This window comes from Lactuca virosa, chromosome 7, assembly GCF_052849685.1.
Source record: "Lactuca virosa cultivar CGN04683 chromosome 7, Lactuca_virosa_CGN04683_v6, whole genome shotgun sequence".
Classification (NCBI taxonomy): domain Eukaryota; kingdom Viridiplantae; phylum Streptophyta; class Magnoliopsida; order Asterales; family Asteraceae; genus Lactuca; species Lactuca virosa.
Window position 1 is genome coordinate 27,898,326 of NC_136432.1, and position 17,591 is coordinate 27,915,916.

A 17,591-nucleotide genomic window follows, 5' to 3' on the forward strand; every position below is an offset into this window, starting at 1 on the left:
ATGCGATTTTTCTACAATTTATGGAGATTTTTACAAAACAGCCTATCATTTCAGAAACCACTTCGGACCAGTCTGTGAAGTTGGACATTTTTACACAAGTTAAAGGTCACTAAAAATCATGATGAAAATTATGAATAAAATAGACACAATTTCTAAGCCCTCAGAGTTTACGGATCTAAATTTTGACCTCGGATGATTTTTCTATAAATTTTCCAATAGTAGGATCAGAAAAGTTAAAAACTATAAAATAGTTAACAATCATATTTACACCTTGTAACTTGCTGAGCAAGGTGTGTAGTTTTATTTGAATATGTGTCACTGATTGTACTTATTATTTACCTAGTTTAAAGGTATGAATCATATATAAAGAAGTACTACCACTACAAATATTTATAATAAATTATAATAAGTATGGTTGAGTCTATTATACATCACAAACAATTAAGCTAAACTATAATAGGTATAGTTAGGTTGCATATACGATATAAACATTTGATAAACTATAATAGGTATAGTTTATGTTTCATTTACTTCTCGAACTCATTACAAAAGTTTTCCATACTAAAGGGGTACATTACAAAGTACCGGGTTTTCATAACTAAAGGGGTACATTTCAAAGTACCGGGTCTATACTAAAGGGGTACATTACAAAGTACCGGGCTTACATTAAAGGGGTACATTACAAAGTTCCGGGTTTTCCATACTAAAGGGGTACATTACAAAGTACCGGGTTTTCATAACTAAAGGGGTACATTACAAAGTACCGGGTTTTCATATAAACGGGGTACGAATACAAAGTATCGGGTTTACACAAAATGGTTTTTATGATACTAAAACTACTATTCATCTAGAATTTGTTAGCTTCCGGCTATAATTCCTTAGTCTATAAGTTAGAGTTATATAAGAATTTAGTCGTGATCAACTTAGAATTGGTGGGCCCGCCTTACTTCCTGTTCCTTGTTTGGTTGTGGATTTAGGGCAGACCCATTTTATTCGACGGTTCACTTAACTTAAATTTTGTATAACTTATATACACTGGGTGATTATAGAGGGAATCTATGGGTCTTTCTAGGGTACATTATTGCATAACATAGGAGCTTTCATTACACATTTTATAAAGAAAATATTGGATTTTCTGGAATCATATTCATTTGCTTTTACAAGGAAAATGACATCTTTATCAAATAAAACTCTTATGAACTCACCAACTTAATTGTTGACACTTTTTCAAAACTACTTGTATTCTCAGGGAATCAGTAAAACAGGAAATCAGCGGCTTTTGAGGATGGAACTCTATGGCATTAAACATTTCATTTTTGTCAACATAATATAATTGATTTAGAAACACGTAAACTTATACTATGGTGTAACTTTTTCAATTATATTTATGTTGGTTGTTGTTTTTTACTTTGAGCACTATTATACTCGTTCTTGTGATACCATACATGAAGTCCTCCACCCCTGGACGTTTCCGCCATCCTTGGTTTGGGGGTGTGACACACATAATAATATTAGTTATAGAAGCTACATAAATCACATAAGCCATGCATACAAAAATATAAGCCATGGAAACCCTCCAGGGTCTAACACCTAGTGCCACTAGAACCCCCATTTGGTCTTAACTAACTGCCATGGGAACCCCCCACATGGTCTTCCTGCCATGGGAACCCCCACATGGTCTTCTTGCCATGGGAACCCCCACACAGTCTTTACTACCAAGAACTAACATACAAACCACACATGCAAATATAGTGGAGTTCCATGAAAACCCTCCAAGGTCTTACACTTAAGTGCCTCGGGAACCCCCCTGAGGTCTTTCATGCGAGTATCACAAATAACTAGCATACTACATAACCCATAACCAACTAATTATAACTCATAACAATAATGGGCCGACCTTGGTGCCTTCGACCCATTGGTATGGTGAGGAGACTCACCTCTCGTAAATGTTGAACTGACAAGCTAAGATCAGATAAATTCCACGCGCTACTCCAACTCAACTGCCTATAATCATCATGTGATTAACTTGTCACAATCCCGAACTACCATAATTATCCTCAAAGTCCACCCTGGTCAAAGTCAAGGTCAACAACCCATGTTGACCTCAACTCGTCGAGTACATCCAGGTACTCATCGAGTTACCTGAGTAACTCGTCAACTCGCCGAGTTACCTGTGTAACTCGTCGAGTTCCTCAATGTCCAGAAGACCGAAAACCCATGTAGATCGAAAACTCCAAATCCTTCATGGAAATCACTCGGAATCTTGAAAACGGGTAAACCTTACTCGACTCGTCGAGTTGGCTAAGGGACTCGATGAGTTCCTTCAGTCCTTTTTGTGTTCGTACGTTTTTAAGCTACCCCAAAGCTCCAGATTGCAGATCTAACCTCATAAGGCGTGGTTTCCATGTAAAGTTGCAAACTTTACGTGCATGCAAGCTCTTAAATGCCAAAACCAAGCTAAGGGAGGGGTTTTAGCCAAAGAGAAGGACCAAGCTTGATAAATTCAGCAACTTTATAACTCTAAGGACTTAGAGGAGTCCAGATATAAAGTTGCAACTCTAGATCTTGCCCAACACCCGAAATGCTTCACAAATATACTAGAAATGGCCTAAAACCCAAGAAAAAGGGGATCAAATGCTTGGAATGATCAAGGTAATAGCTTGTTACCTTCAAATGGGTGTCCAAACGTTGTAGGTGTTGGATCTACAATCTCCTTCCCGCTCCAAGCTTCTCATCCTTCAAACTCCTTCAATAAAACGCACCAAAAACCTTCTCTTAGCCTCTCAATCACAACGAAACAGCAAGGAACGACTTAGGGTTTCTTCTTTGGGTAGTGAAGTGGTAAGGGAGGCCACAAGAGGCGGATTAAGTCCATTATATAGGGTGCAAACCCAAAAAACCGATGTTAGGCGGGGCCTATGAATAACAGATCTTTATACCGAGTAGGGATTGATGCTGGTCAGGACCTGAAGCCGAGGGGGACTCGATACCGGGCAGGGTCCCATGGAGGTCGGGGGCCCACTATGTGATTTATTATGTATTGTATGGGGTAGTTTGGGTAACTCAATAATCTTTGTGCTTACAGTTTTCAGTTTATGTTTCAGGTACTTCCAGTTCCAAAGGGAAGGGCTCGGGATGATTGCAGGGCACACACCACCTACTTGCGCCTTTTGGTGTTTTACTCTAATTTGAGATGATGTTTGATACACTTATTTATTGGGATTGTACTAATGTTGTTTTGGAATACTGATTTTATTAAATTAAAAATGAAATTTTTTGGTCGTATTTTTGGATTGTTACACAATAAGTAGTTAATCCATAAAAACCCAACATCTTAATACCTTAAGACTCTCCATAACATGCAAGAGACAAAACCAACCCTTAGGACTCCATTTTTATGACTTATGACCCCTCCTATGGTCTGAAAGGACAACTTAATAGTCAAGAACATGCCATGCTCAAGATCTAACATTTTGGGACCAAAAAGCATGATCAAGACATCCAAATCTAGATCTATATGGTATAGGGTTAAAGTTGAAAGCTTTATACCTTAAAAAGGTTGTAAATAATGTATAAATCCTTGATCCAAAGTGCTTCACTCTTCCAAGATGAGCTTGACTTCCTTCCTTGTTCTTCTAAGCACAAAGCACACACTCTTTGTATTGAAATAGCTTCTCAAGGTGAACTAGGGTTACAAAACGTATCAAGAGGGATGGAGGCTGATGAGCTAAGGGGAAATGAGGCCATAAGCGTGTTTAAGTACGAGCTACACCCATAAAATTAGGGTTTCCAATCTAGCAAGTATGCGCTGCGTACAACATGTACGCCCAGCGTACTAGTGCGCGCCGTAGTACGCTCAGCGTACATGCATACGCATGGCGTACTTCCCCAAGGTGTATTTATGAAAATGCCACTAGGTCCCTTTTTGCACTCTTTCTTGAACTTAGGGACCAAAATGCAACATAAATAACTTATTGGTTTAAAATTAGAATTATTTCATCATCGGTATATTACAATTCCTCCCCACTTGACTTAGACTTCGTCCTCGAAGTTAGCTGCAACGAATCCTCGGGATAAAGCTCCCTCCCTTATCCCTTGGCATCCAAGACAGAAAGAATCACTGCCTATGACGAGTTCCATGACCATCTACTTCCTGCTACGAGACAACGTGTGCGTTTCCCGAACACAAACACCTAATAACCATTGAGGACCAGGACTCTTGACTAAACACTACTGGAAGATCTTTCATCCGAGAACAAGGCAACTCCTTAACACAAGCCTCAAAAAGAAAATCACCTAAACAATTACATAGCATGCCAGCATATGCCACAACATCCTAATTAATGACTCAAACTTCTAATGAGAACCGCAGAGCGGGGAATTCTCAAAACCACCAACACCGAGTACATTTCCATCAATATGTTTCACGAGGCCGGAAACCCATCTAATCTAGACTTCATAATTCAATTCCGAGTACTGATACCTCCATCAACCCTTAACCGTCCACTTTATCCACATCAGCTGGTTCATGAGTCTCCCGACTTCCAACCATGCACCAACCCCGATTGAACCCATGATCGAAAAAATAACCAACTTTGGTCATTCCCACACCGCCAATCAACCACCATGTAGTTGATTTAACTTAAATATTTTTTGGAATTACAACAACTAACAACGACCTTGATGCAAAACCGAAAAACTTCAGCAACTGTGTGGAAGCCTTGAACTTGGAAAAATCCTACTTGGAACTGAACCTTTCCACATCAAATAATGGTCAAATTCATCTCGGAACATTTTTGGCCAGCTTTGAGTCCGTTTGAGTATTTTTATTTTTAATTCGTAAAGCGAACAAATAAAAGGAAGTATACTTTAGAGGTTGTCGTGCATCACGTAAATCTCAAAACTCCAAGAGTTTGGAGTTTACGGCCCCAAACATGGAGTTTACGGCCGTAAACTCTAAAGAGTATAAATATGACACTTAGTCATTTTTGACTCATTTTTCACTTCCTAGTTCAAGAATACCCAAGTTTTTCTCTCAAGTATCATATCACTTTCCGTCAAATCCGCCAAAAATGTAAGTGTTTCTTTCCTTGGTTCGTTCGTATAACACTTTATCTAGTGTTTTTACTCGATTTCATCCATGGAAATCTCCTATTTTCTTAGATCTTCAAGTGTTCTTCAAAACACCAAGAACACCAAGAACACACACTAGTGTTTTTGGCCCTTAAACACTCATTCGAGCTTCCTATAAGTAAGTACACTCCTCCTAACTAGTTGTTTGCTTAGAATACATGTTAAACCCTTGAAGAACATCAAGATCCCCATGAACATATGTGTTTACGGTTTGGGGAGATCTCCCAGAACCGTAAACACCTTCAAATGGTGTTTAAGTGCCCCTAACACCTTCCACGGCTTGTATAAAGGACTAGAACCTTGCATGCATAAGCTAGAAACACCAAAACACGAAATGGATGGGAAAACATGAGTTTACGGCCGTAAACTCATGTGTTTACGACCGTAAACACAGGTGTTTACGACCGTAAACTCCCAAGGAGTGGTCCAAGGACCGTAAACTCCAAAGAAGGGCCATTTCGAGCCCTAGTCACTTCCTAAGCCTTGGATTCGAGTCTAGCTTACTTCCTTGTGTGGTGTAGGACCTTAAAACACTCAATGGCACCATTTCCATGAGTTTACGGCCGTAAACTCATGGGGGAAATGGTCCTAGAACCATAAACCCATATGGTGCTACCATATGGGGAGTAAACTCCAATGTGAGGCCATACTCTCTTAAGATGCAACCCTTAGCACTCCTAGCACTTGAAACAAAGTGTTTTCATGTAATTGAGTGTCTTTAATTGCTTAATTAGTTATTAAATGACTAATTAGATACATAAATGTATCATTTCATGCTCAATAGGATCCGCGTGTGTGTTCAAGCCCTCACTTGACACTTAGCATCCTATAACACCCGTTCATCCGAATCACCCACTTCAGGTGAGTTCATACCCCTTAATCAACCTTTTTTAAATGATTTTAAATGCTTTTATGGGGGGGGGAATACAAGTTGAACTATAAAGTTATTATATCAATCACAGGTGATTAATAACTGTATAGCAAAAAGATTTCTGCATGTTAAACTGTTTTATCCAGCTAAAGGTTTCCAAATTTTGTTTTCAAATCTCTTTTAATGTACCAAAATCTCTTTTAAATTACCAAGATTTTATCAAATTCTTTTAAACTTATATTCTTGATAGATCCATGTCTATATAGATATAGTTATATAAGTAGAGTTTGAAGGACTTAGGACTAATAACCCGCTTTATTTCCTGTTCCTCGTTTGGTTGTGGACTTAGAGCATCCGGTTATTTGTCCGAGTGTCGTTGAAGTCCTAGTTATATATTATGTATATCTGGTTAGATGTTAATACTCTTATTCCAGTTCAACACCTTTGGGTAGCAAAGGCATCTAGATAACCCCTCGAGTAAACTATAATAGGTATAGTTTAGAAACCGACCATAACTTTCATGAAGGAGAACTTAGTTATATCTATATTCTAAATACTTGTACTTTTAGTAAAAAGAAAGGTATATAGAAATCAAAACACGAGATACATCCTCATGACACGGATTTCACCGTTGTCGAGCGGTAACTAGAGTCTCCTGGAGGGAGAGCGGGCATTGTGTGTATAGATCTATACGAGACAGACCATCCCACATCCTGACTTCTAGCTACAGTCCCGGCCGACCAAGCCAAGGGGTGACAAATGTCACATTCATTCCGATGCCAGCAGGTCGTCATGTTTACATCCGTCAATCAGTATGGTTACGAGTATCTTTACATTTACCTTATAATTCATGGCTTTAAGGTAATCAGTATTATCAACGGTATTTTTTACATATGAAACCATCATAATATATTTTCCTAGTTATACACTAGGCCACATTTTAAACCTTTAAACTAACCTACTTAGGATTAAAGGTTACTTTAGACTCCCCGAGGTGTATTGTCCATTTAATACTACCTGGAGTATGTATTTTATTACGTTAGACTCCCCGAGGTGTATTGTCCATTTAATACTACCTGGAGTCTGTATTTCATTCCTTTAGACTCTCTGAGGCATATTGTTCACTTAATATCGCCTGGAGTCTGTATTTCATTCACTTAGACTCTCCGAGGCGTATTGTTCACTTAATATCCCCTGGAGTCTGTATTTAATTCACTTAGACTCTCCGAGGCGTATTGTTCACTTAATACCGTATGGAGTCTGTATTTCATTCCTTTAGACTCTCCGAGGCGTATGGTTCATTCGATACCACCTGGAGTCTATGTTTTATTCACTTTTAGTCAGCAGCGTACTGCTGAGGTAAAATAGTATTTTCCCTATTACTTGTACTTGTGATCTTCTCACATATTCCTTAAAGTATAAACTATATTTTGATAATAATAGTTACCTTTGGGAGAAATTACTCCTTAAACATAAAACAATTGGGTCTTGGTAGAAGACTACTTTTATTAGAAAATATAGGATTTTCTGGAAAGAATTCTAATACTCTGTAAACTCAAATCACCATTATCTAGTGAGATTATTTTGAAAAAAACATGTATTTATACCAATGTCATTAAATAATTATGAACTCACCAGCATTAAAATGCTGATACTCGCTTTCAAAATAACTTGTATTCTCAGGTCATCAGTAGACAGGTACACTCCAGGAGCTTTTGTGAAGACAGCCTAGTACCAAGCTGCAGTTTATGTTATATTCCTATATCTACTTTTGATGTTGTTGTTAAATGTAACCTATGTAAAATTATTACTATTAATGCAATGGTTGTTGTACTTTGATTACTATACTGCATATGTTGTGATACTTGACATGACGTCCTCCACCCCAGAACGTTTCTGCCGTTCCGGTTTTGGGGTGTGATAACACACAAGAGATCTGCACCTCCTTCCGCATGATCCCGAACTCTGGCTAGCGGGCTTGGACCACTTCGCCATCGGCTGTGGCTTCAACGGGGCCTGCCTCTACTCCCTCACCTGATGATCCATCTCGATCTACCGCCGCCTAGTGGCCTCCTGCAAATCCACCAGTGAACCATAGCGCTGAGAAGACACAAACTGCAGAATATCCTACTTGAGCATGCTTATATATTGGATTATCTACGCTTTCTTAGAAGTAGGAAATTCAGGGCAAAACATAGATCTCTCTGTGAACATGTTGGTGATATCCACCACTGACTCAGACCGTTGCCTCAGATCCAAAAACTCCTAGGCCAGCCTCTCCCGCTCCACCAATGGAACATATCTCGAGCGGAACATCCCAGAGAACTGCTCTGGGGTGTATGAAGTAGTAACCAGCCTCCACCAATCCTTTGCTCCCGATTGAATAAGGTTCAGGGCACACTTGACCTTCTGGTCACTTGGGCAAGAGCAGGTAACGAAACATCCCTCCACATATTACAGCCACCTCATGGAAATGATCGGGTCCTGAACTCTGACAAACACCGGGGGCTTCGTATCGTCGAAGTCCTGGTAGTGGAAAGCTCTTTCTCCTCAAACCCCAACGATAACAACAACCGCGGTAGCTGCAGCAACAACAACCTCAAAAAGGATAGCATATCGGTCATCAAAGTACTCCATCAAAGCGGCCTTGACAAGCCCAATCATCTCTGGTATCTGACCCGAACAAAAGAAACAATCTCCTCATGAATGATCTCCTTGACGGGGTCCTCAGTTAATCCTTGCCCACCCTGGCCACCTGCTCTATCTCCTGATCTTGAACCTCCAATAGCTTCCATACTGAAATATACCAAGAAAAGATCAGACATCACAATACAAAGCTCTACACGACATGCCCTACTCCTATTAGTCACTTAGCAGCCTCGAAATTCCTCCTGAATCACATATGGATCCTATGATTTCAGTAGTACGGGCCCATACTACCTTCCACACCTATCCGTAGTCGATTCAGAATTCCTTCCAAGGTCCTAAGTCACTGCACTAGACTACTCCTAGATGTGCTAATACCACTTTCACTACGAGCTACAAATGACTTCCTAGGTACTCTTCCTAGGATCACTCGTGCTCTCGCACCACTGGTTGCTTTTGTGCATGCTTGTTGTACACAACACGAGATAAGATAGACTTTCTAATAATCAGCTCTGCCCCTAAGTCCACAACCAAACAAGGAACAAGAAGAAAGACTAAGTCGATCATTCTAGGGCTATCCAATCTGACCATATACAACTAATCAACATACACATAACAATCACAAAACAACTAAAATACATCAAACAAGCAACTACATATATCACAAGGCATCACAGAAATATGGCATTTCTATACAACAGTTTCTAAAAGAACCTAATCCACTAGCATGCTTTTCTAACAATTCACATATCAGCAAAATCAAAACTCAGCAAATATAACCAATATAGGTATTTTGGGAGCCACTCTCCTGTTCGAGCTCTGGCTGACTGTACACACCGCATCCTCCTAAAAAACTCAAAGTTAAGCCAAGATCTAAGTTCCTAATCCCAAGACAACAATCAAACAAGAACATGACAAAAGTCCGAGCGATGTCCTTAGCCTAACCCTTTTATTACAAACTATTTCTTTCAAAAATATTTTTCAAAAATTCTTGAATCCTAGTTTGAGACTGGATTCACACGAGTGTTCCTCCAATTCACTCAAACCAGGGCTCTAATACCAACTTGTAACGTCCCATTTTTCTAACCGAAAATTCTCATTTTTATTAAGATGAAACTTACCAATTTATCAATCCAATATTTAAGAAATCAATTTATTCCAATTTAAATTTATTAAAATCAGAGTATTGTAGAAAATGCGGAATCTTCAACGTTGCTGATGAGTGTGTATAGTCCCGCCTTTGCCTTCCCACAATCATTGATGATATGTGAAACCACAAACAACTAGGTAAGCATAAAGTTTAGTGAGTTTCCCCCAAACTAGGATTACCAAGGTTTATTGTCCTACCGCCTCAACCCAACCGCTCCTCCCGAGCCTACATGGTTTGTTGGCCTACCGCCTCAACCCAACCACTCCTCCCAAGCCTCCTTGCCTTCGGTTTACAGTCGGCCCACACAGGGTATGTTGGCCTACAACACAAAAAAGGACCGCCTCAACCCACCACCACCACATGTCGACATGTAAAAAAACAAGGATCAAGCAGTCACATAAATACAAGCAAACCGCGATCATACAGCTCACTCCTGCCTAATAGTCCTCTCACAACACATAGTCCCACTACCACCTAACCTCCATGAAATGCGTAGACATAAGTAGCCAGAGGTGAGATAGCCACCCGAACAGATGATCCTACTCTAGAGCCACAACCAAACGAGGAACAGGCAAAAGAGCCTAGAATAAGAGTACTCAGGTTATCCTACGTAACCACAAAGATTCCCTAGGGCACTCCACCAGATGATAACCAACAAGTATAGATGACATACCGATCCAACAGTGCACTATAACATAGCAACATCCTACATATTTGGATACCGATCTAACAGATCTCTACAACATAACAACAAACATGATTCCAGAGTACAGATCTAACATATCCTACAACATAACAACATACTCGATACCAAAATACAGATCTAACAGATCACTATAGAATAACACCATACTCCATACCAAAATACAGATCTAACAGATCACTACAACATAACAGTGTTAGGACTAAATTATGGTTTATTGTAAGTGAAAAGAAAGCTATAAACCAAGGGGGAGATTTTTAAGTCATAAATTGTGGTTTATAGTTTGCTTTTCATAAGGTTTTAGAGTTCTCGGTCTAGGACCGAAAACACCATGTTTTGGTGTTGTTTGGACCAAAATCACATGTGATTTTAGTTAGGCTTTATATTGTTTTATTTGGGTTTTGGGCTTGGGCTTGGTTATTAGATCTAGGTATAGATAGTGTTATTTTAACCTAGATAGGGGTGTTGGACGTTCAAGGGGCTGCCATATTGCTTGGAACGAGATCTACAGAGAAATACAGAGAAAACGAATTGTAATCGGAATCTTATGTACCAGACAATTAATCAATATATCGTGTGCATTGAAGATTAATTATCTTGTCCTTATTCATCTTTGTCTTGCATTATACACTTTGATTGGGATTCCACACCATCAAAGTGAATCCGATTGATTTGTAGGAGAATTCGGGACTTACAAGTGGTATCAAAGCTTGGATCGGTATCAATCGGGTTATTGCAAACGGTTTTTCTTGGAGTTTCTTGGTGTTTTTTATTTATATTTTTATGAATTTTTTTGTTGGGTTTTTATTCAAAAATCCGATTTCACAACCGGTAAAATTGACAACGGAAGCGTTAAAAAATGTTGAATAAAACTAAAACTATTTTACCCACCAAGGATCATTTTGCAAGAGCTAGAAAGATTAAAAAAAACCATAGAAGGAAAAACATAACAACCTTTGAAGACTTTGATCCTCATGGGAGGTTGGAAGTTGATGAAGTGTGGCATGAAACTCTAAAGCAAGAGTTGTCTACAAGTATCCACCAAGCAATAGTAGAACCATCAAAACATGCTAGTATTCACTTGTAATTTTGTTGTTCATAAGCCTTTGAAATATATACCAAATATATGTTCAAAGGTGAAGCAACAAAAGGGACATTCTTTTAACATCAAATGCAAGAGAATGAAGGAGAAGAAGAGGGCATAAATCTCGAAAATTTGGTAACCCCATACAGCACTTGTTGCTCTCGGTTTTAAGGCCAAAAGAAGAAGAAGAAGAAGAAGAAGCTTGAAAGAAGTTCTTTCTAATGCCTCCATGCCATTCCATATATATAGTCCAAAAGTGAGGTGATACCATAAAGTAAAAGAGGGACAACTTTGTCCCCAAGCATGGCATGAATAGACAAGGCACGCATGCCTTATCTCCTCCTTGATTTCGAGAAAAGCATGTCCAAAAGAAGACAAAAGTTGTCTCATGGCTAGTTTATATACACATACATGTTATCTTTATAAAAATCAATTATTTTTGTAAAGAATTCCCAACATATATATTTATATAACTAGTCATATATAAATATCTTATTTTATATAAAACTATATTTTATATAAATTGTAACTAGCTTATTAAGATATAAATATGAATATATAAATATCTTATTTTATATAAAACTATCTTTTATATAAATTGAACTAGTTTATTAAGATATAAATATAACTTATAAATAATCATACTTTATGATATATTTCATAAGTTGTTATTTCTCCAATAAATATTATTTCCATAAATAATAAATTGTCAATTAGTAAAATATTATTTCCATGAAATAATAATTTTCCAATTAAATACAAGTGTTGATATATTTATTAATAATCAAATTATACTAATAAATAATCAATTGACGGTAACTTTCTATATGGTGTGACCCTATATGATCATATATTATTAGTAATATCATTCTATAATGACTCTTGGGCATACTAGATCTTTCAATCTCCCACTTGCACAAGACTCAGCATAGATTGATATAGACAGTGGTGAACGTCTAGCAACATTTCACTGCCCCCAATAACATATGATAAAGAATACCATTCATCAACATCCAATTCCCAAAAGCTCTAAGCTTCAATTGATGTATTAAGGTAAGTTTATCAATTATCCCTTTGTTATAGACATCCTGTTGAAACATGAGCCTTGGATCGCAATCTATCTCATTTGTAATTCAACTTTGGGTAACGCGCGTTAGATGTCTAACTCTCAACGAATAAGAGGAACAAATCCCACCTTGACTACATAAGCCTCTTGTATAGTTCACACCATACTTGATTATGACTTTTATAACTTCCCGGTGAAGGAACAATATTTGGTCATATCAAAGCACAGTACTCCCTATACTTGAGTCCCACTATGTATCTCAGGTGTTAAGGATACAAAGATAGTACCTTTTAAACAAGTATCACTCATAACTACGATCTATGAGATGATCTTGATGCGGGTCCGTTCAGTACTAGTTCTCTGACAAGTACCTATGAAACTTGGTTACAACCACTTGCCTACTTTCATCTAGTGAGAGTCAACCAATCCATTTCATATTAGTCTTACTTCATAATTGCTCCAACAATCATGACAGACTATGAACCTTTAGAATAATAGGATTATTCATGGATTAAACATGTTAATATAAAACACAACAAGTATTAACGTAATGATCATATCCCAGTATATCAAAACATTATTTAATAGTTGTTGTTACAATGTTCCAATATCCAAATACTAAATTCAAATCAAAATCCCATTACTAGAATAATAAAAGTCTTATGGCTGAAGTGTGACCACTCATACTTAGCTTAAAAGGGAAGACTTTATCAATGGGTTCGACTAAATTTAATTTGTTTTAATTCTGCGAATACAATCATCTCCATATTTGACATTACTCTAAGTATAGTAAAATATTTTGGAGAATATAATTGGTGCACTTATGTGACATAGAGTTTTTTAGCTTGATTAAGTACACTCTATTACTCACAAAAGATTTCTAGGTTATCCCTGAATGGAAGGATTCGACCTAGTTTTTCAATGATCTAGTTCATCCAATTATATTTGATTTCAACTTCTGAAAAGTAGTGTATTCTTTAGTAGATAGAGCTATTTTGTTTTTGCTTGGATCTCATTCCAACTAAACTTACTCTTCATTCCATAATGAAGTCATAATCCAATTATAATTCATAATTATCAATATTTATTTAGAAATTAAAATCATATGTAGCTCTTTACATTAAGATTTTATTCTAAACTAATTATCTCATAAAAAATCTCTTAGCTCTTCTTAAGTAGTCTTAGAATGTTATCATAGTCATCTAGTAACCTAACCATTTATTCAATTTGTATCTCATGATATGACATGATGTATTCATTTTCCAAGAAAATAGAATATAAATAATTTCATCTAGCTCAACCTATGTTCTAGGCCCATTTGAGACAAACTCAAAATGGGGTCATGTGACAATGTCAAGAATCTTCCAAAGGAATCTTGTATCTTGACCTCTTTCAAGATATTGTCATTTCATGCAAAAGAATTTAAAAACCTTTAACATTCATCTTTATCTATCTCTTATAGATTTTACATTCCAAGAATGTATCTTGTCATTCCTAAGTCTTTCATTTTAGAAATACTTTCCGAGTCAAGGTGAAAACCACCTTGCATAGTCGGAATATTATTTCAAATGATTAAGTATGTATCTTTCATACAATATTAGGAATATCACTATCCTCCCACTAGTTCTTAGTAAACACACATGTTCTTTTTCATTTTGATATAAAAGCATACCTTGTATCGTTATATTAAAAATGACTATTCCAATCTTGAGATGTTTGCTTTATATCCATAGGTGGATCTCAAGTCTTACACATTTGGTTAGGATAACATGGATTAAGAAAAGCTCCAGGCTAAGCTATATAGATATCTTGTAATAGATGTCTATTAAGAAAAGCGGTTTTTCTTGAAATCTATTTGCTATATCTCATATTAAGAATATGAAGTTATAGTAAATAATATCCTTGTAGATCTAATCATAGCTACTTGTGAAACGGTTTGATCATAGTCAATGTCATGAGTATGATAAGGAACATAGTCAATGACATGAGTATGAGAAAATCCTTATATAACATGTAACACCCGGATTCCCAGGTATCTTATTTTAAGTATTTACCTTGAGTTTTAGGGAGGGACTCGGTGAGTAGGCGCTCAGACTCGCCGAGTAGGATCGCAAATTCTTGTATGGATTAATAAGGGACTCAACGAGTCGATGCGTGGACTCGGCGGGTCCACGCTGTAAAGTGAAACCCTAAATCTCAGGGCCTGAGCCCTATTTAAAGGCCTTTATGGCCTCCATTTGCGGCCACTTCACCCCTGAGAAACCCTAGAGAGCAGAGAGATCGTTTGTGGTGCAAGAGGAAGGCTAACTCACCATTTCTTGTGTGTTTTAGCAAGAAGGAAGGAGGTAGAACAAGCTAGGCTGATTGTGGAGCTTGGATCTGTGTTGTTCACACTGTGATACACGTTTTGAGGTACAAGTTCCTTCCCATTTCGTGTATTTGATAGTTTCCTTGAATCTAGGGTTTCCTTTGCACAATTTTGAGTTAGATTGTGAAGCATATGAGGTCCCTTGAGAGTTTTCATGGGAGGAACTCGCCGAGCCCATAAGGGACTCGACGAGTCGAGTCGGGTTGCCCTGCGACTCACGACCTGTGACGACCCGTGGAGTATAGGGTTGGCTCAGTGAGTCAAGTGAGGACCAGGGGCGAAGAGGACAGGCATGTACTCGCCGAGTCACTCTAGTGCACTCGGTGAGTCCGGTCAATGTTCACCGTTGACTTTTGTTGACTTTTAGGGTTTGGTCAGTGTTTGGACTTATGAGCCATTAGAGGGGTAGAATGGTCTTTTACCCTTCCTAGAGAACTTATAGAGAGCGGGTTGGCCTAGCCTTTAGAAGTTGTATTAATTAGAGTAATTATTTATGTGATTAGGCGAAGGCTAGTGCAGTATTTCAGAGTTCGAGGTTTACCGAGTTACCCGAGGTGAGTCTTCTCACTATACATTACCTAGAGTGGTATTTATGTGTAGACCGGAGGGTCTTGTGTGATATGTGTATGTATGAGATTATGTGCATTGTGATATATGTATGCTATGTGTTGTATAGACCGGACCGGAGGGTCCAACGATATAGACCGAACCGAAGGTCCAACGATATAGACCGGACCGATGGGTCCAACATACAGACCGGACCAGAGGGTCCAACGAGCTACGAGACTGGAGGGTTCCGCTGAGACACATCGACCGGAGGGTCGTGCTGTAGCTTCGAGTGGCGTATGTGTTGTATGTGGTATTTTGGGGAACTCACTAAGCATTTATGCTTACTGTGTTGTGTGTTATGTGTTTCAGGTACTAGTGAGGATCGCAGGAAGGCGCCGACATGATCCGTACACACTGAGAGGATTTATGTATTTGAGGATCTTGGGATTTGTTTATTGTGATAACATGTGATACATTGGATTTTATGAATGAAAGTATGTTTTAAAAATGAAAAATTGTTTTGGAAATTTACGGTGTTACAAGTTGGTATCAGAGCCTTGGTTTGAGGGATTCGAATGCACCTTCGGGCGTATCTGAACTCAAACTGAGGATTTGAGGAAATTTTTCATAAAATAAGCAATTTTTCTAAGAGAATAAAAGATTTTGAGAAAAGTAGAACGGAGCAGTGTGTACGATCAGCCAGCGCCCGAACGGTGATTTCCCGAAATACCCTTACATTATTTGTTATGAGATATTATGTGATATGCTATGCGTGCTAGAGTAGGCTACGTACTCATATTAGGACTAGAGTGGCCTGATTTGTGATGCCTTAGCCTAGGGAGATTTCTACTGCTATGAGATGCTTGAGAGTGAGTAGGTAGCAGTGAGGAGCTTATGGGAGGTCTACCGAAGGGTAGCCTATGAGATGTAGAGTACTTGTAATCTGGGATCCAAGGAGGAGGACTTGGGATGAATGCTGATGCGGTGCGGTCAGTAGTATAGGGCCCGTACTACTGAAAACACCGGATCAGTGCGCAGTCCAAGTAAGAATCCTTAGGATACTAGAGAACAAGTAGGGTTAAGTTATCGAGTGCGAGTATACTCGAGCGAATCTCTGATTTCTTTTGTGTTGAATTTTAGAGACATCATGGTTGGGACGCGCCACCACCCAGGAGGCAGTGGTACCAGTGGTACCAGTGATGAGGAGATCCGTAGGTTGATCCACGAGGAGGTGGCTGCGACCATTCGAGCTAAGATACCAGAGATGTTCGGGTCTATCAAGACCACGCTGATCGAGACTTTTGATGAGTGGTATGCTGCTCTTACTGATGCTGCTGTTGCTGCGCCCACCGCAGCTGTCGCTGCTGCCAGGCCGCAGGGGGGTGACTCGTTGCTGTATCGAGAATTCAGCAACACGAAGCCACCAGAGTTTGATGGGACGCAGGACCCGATTACTGCGATGAGGTGGACTTCTGATATCGAGGGATGCTTCTACACCTGCTCGTGTCCGGAGCATCTGAGGGTTCGGTTTGCGCTGAACCAGCTTCGCTTGGGAGCGAAGGACTGGTGGAAGTTTGTGACGGCAGACTTCACTACGACAGAGCTTATTGCGGTGACCTGGGAGAGGTTCACCACGATGTTCCGAGATGAGTATGTTCCCCCTGTGGAGAGGGAACGTCTAGCCTAGGAGTTCTTGTCCGTCAAGCAGGGAACTGAGTCTGTGACAGTGATTACGAGGATGTTTCATGAGAGGGCGTTGTTTTGCCCTGAGCACGTGTCGACTGAGCAGGCACGTATGAGTCGGTATTTCAGCATACTGAGGAGGGATATCCATGAGTTCGTGGCGAACTCGTCATACCAGACATTTGCTGAGCTCCAGGCAAATGCCCGGAAGAGAGAGATTGAGCTGGAGACTCAGGTCAGGGAGGAGACCGAGGCTCAGAGGAGGCACAGGCGACCGGCACAGGCGCAGCCGGCAGCCAAGCGGGCAAAGCCCGCTGATTCGAGATCTGGGGGTCCGA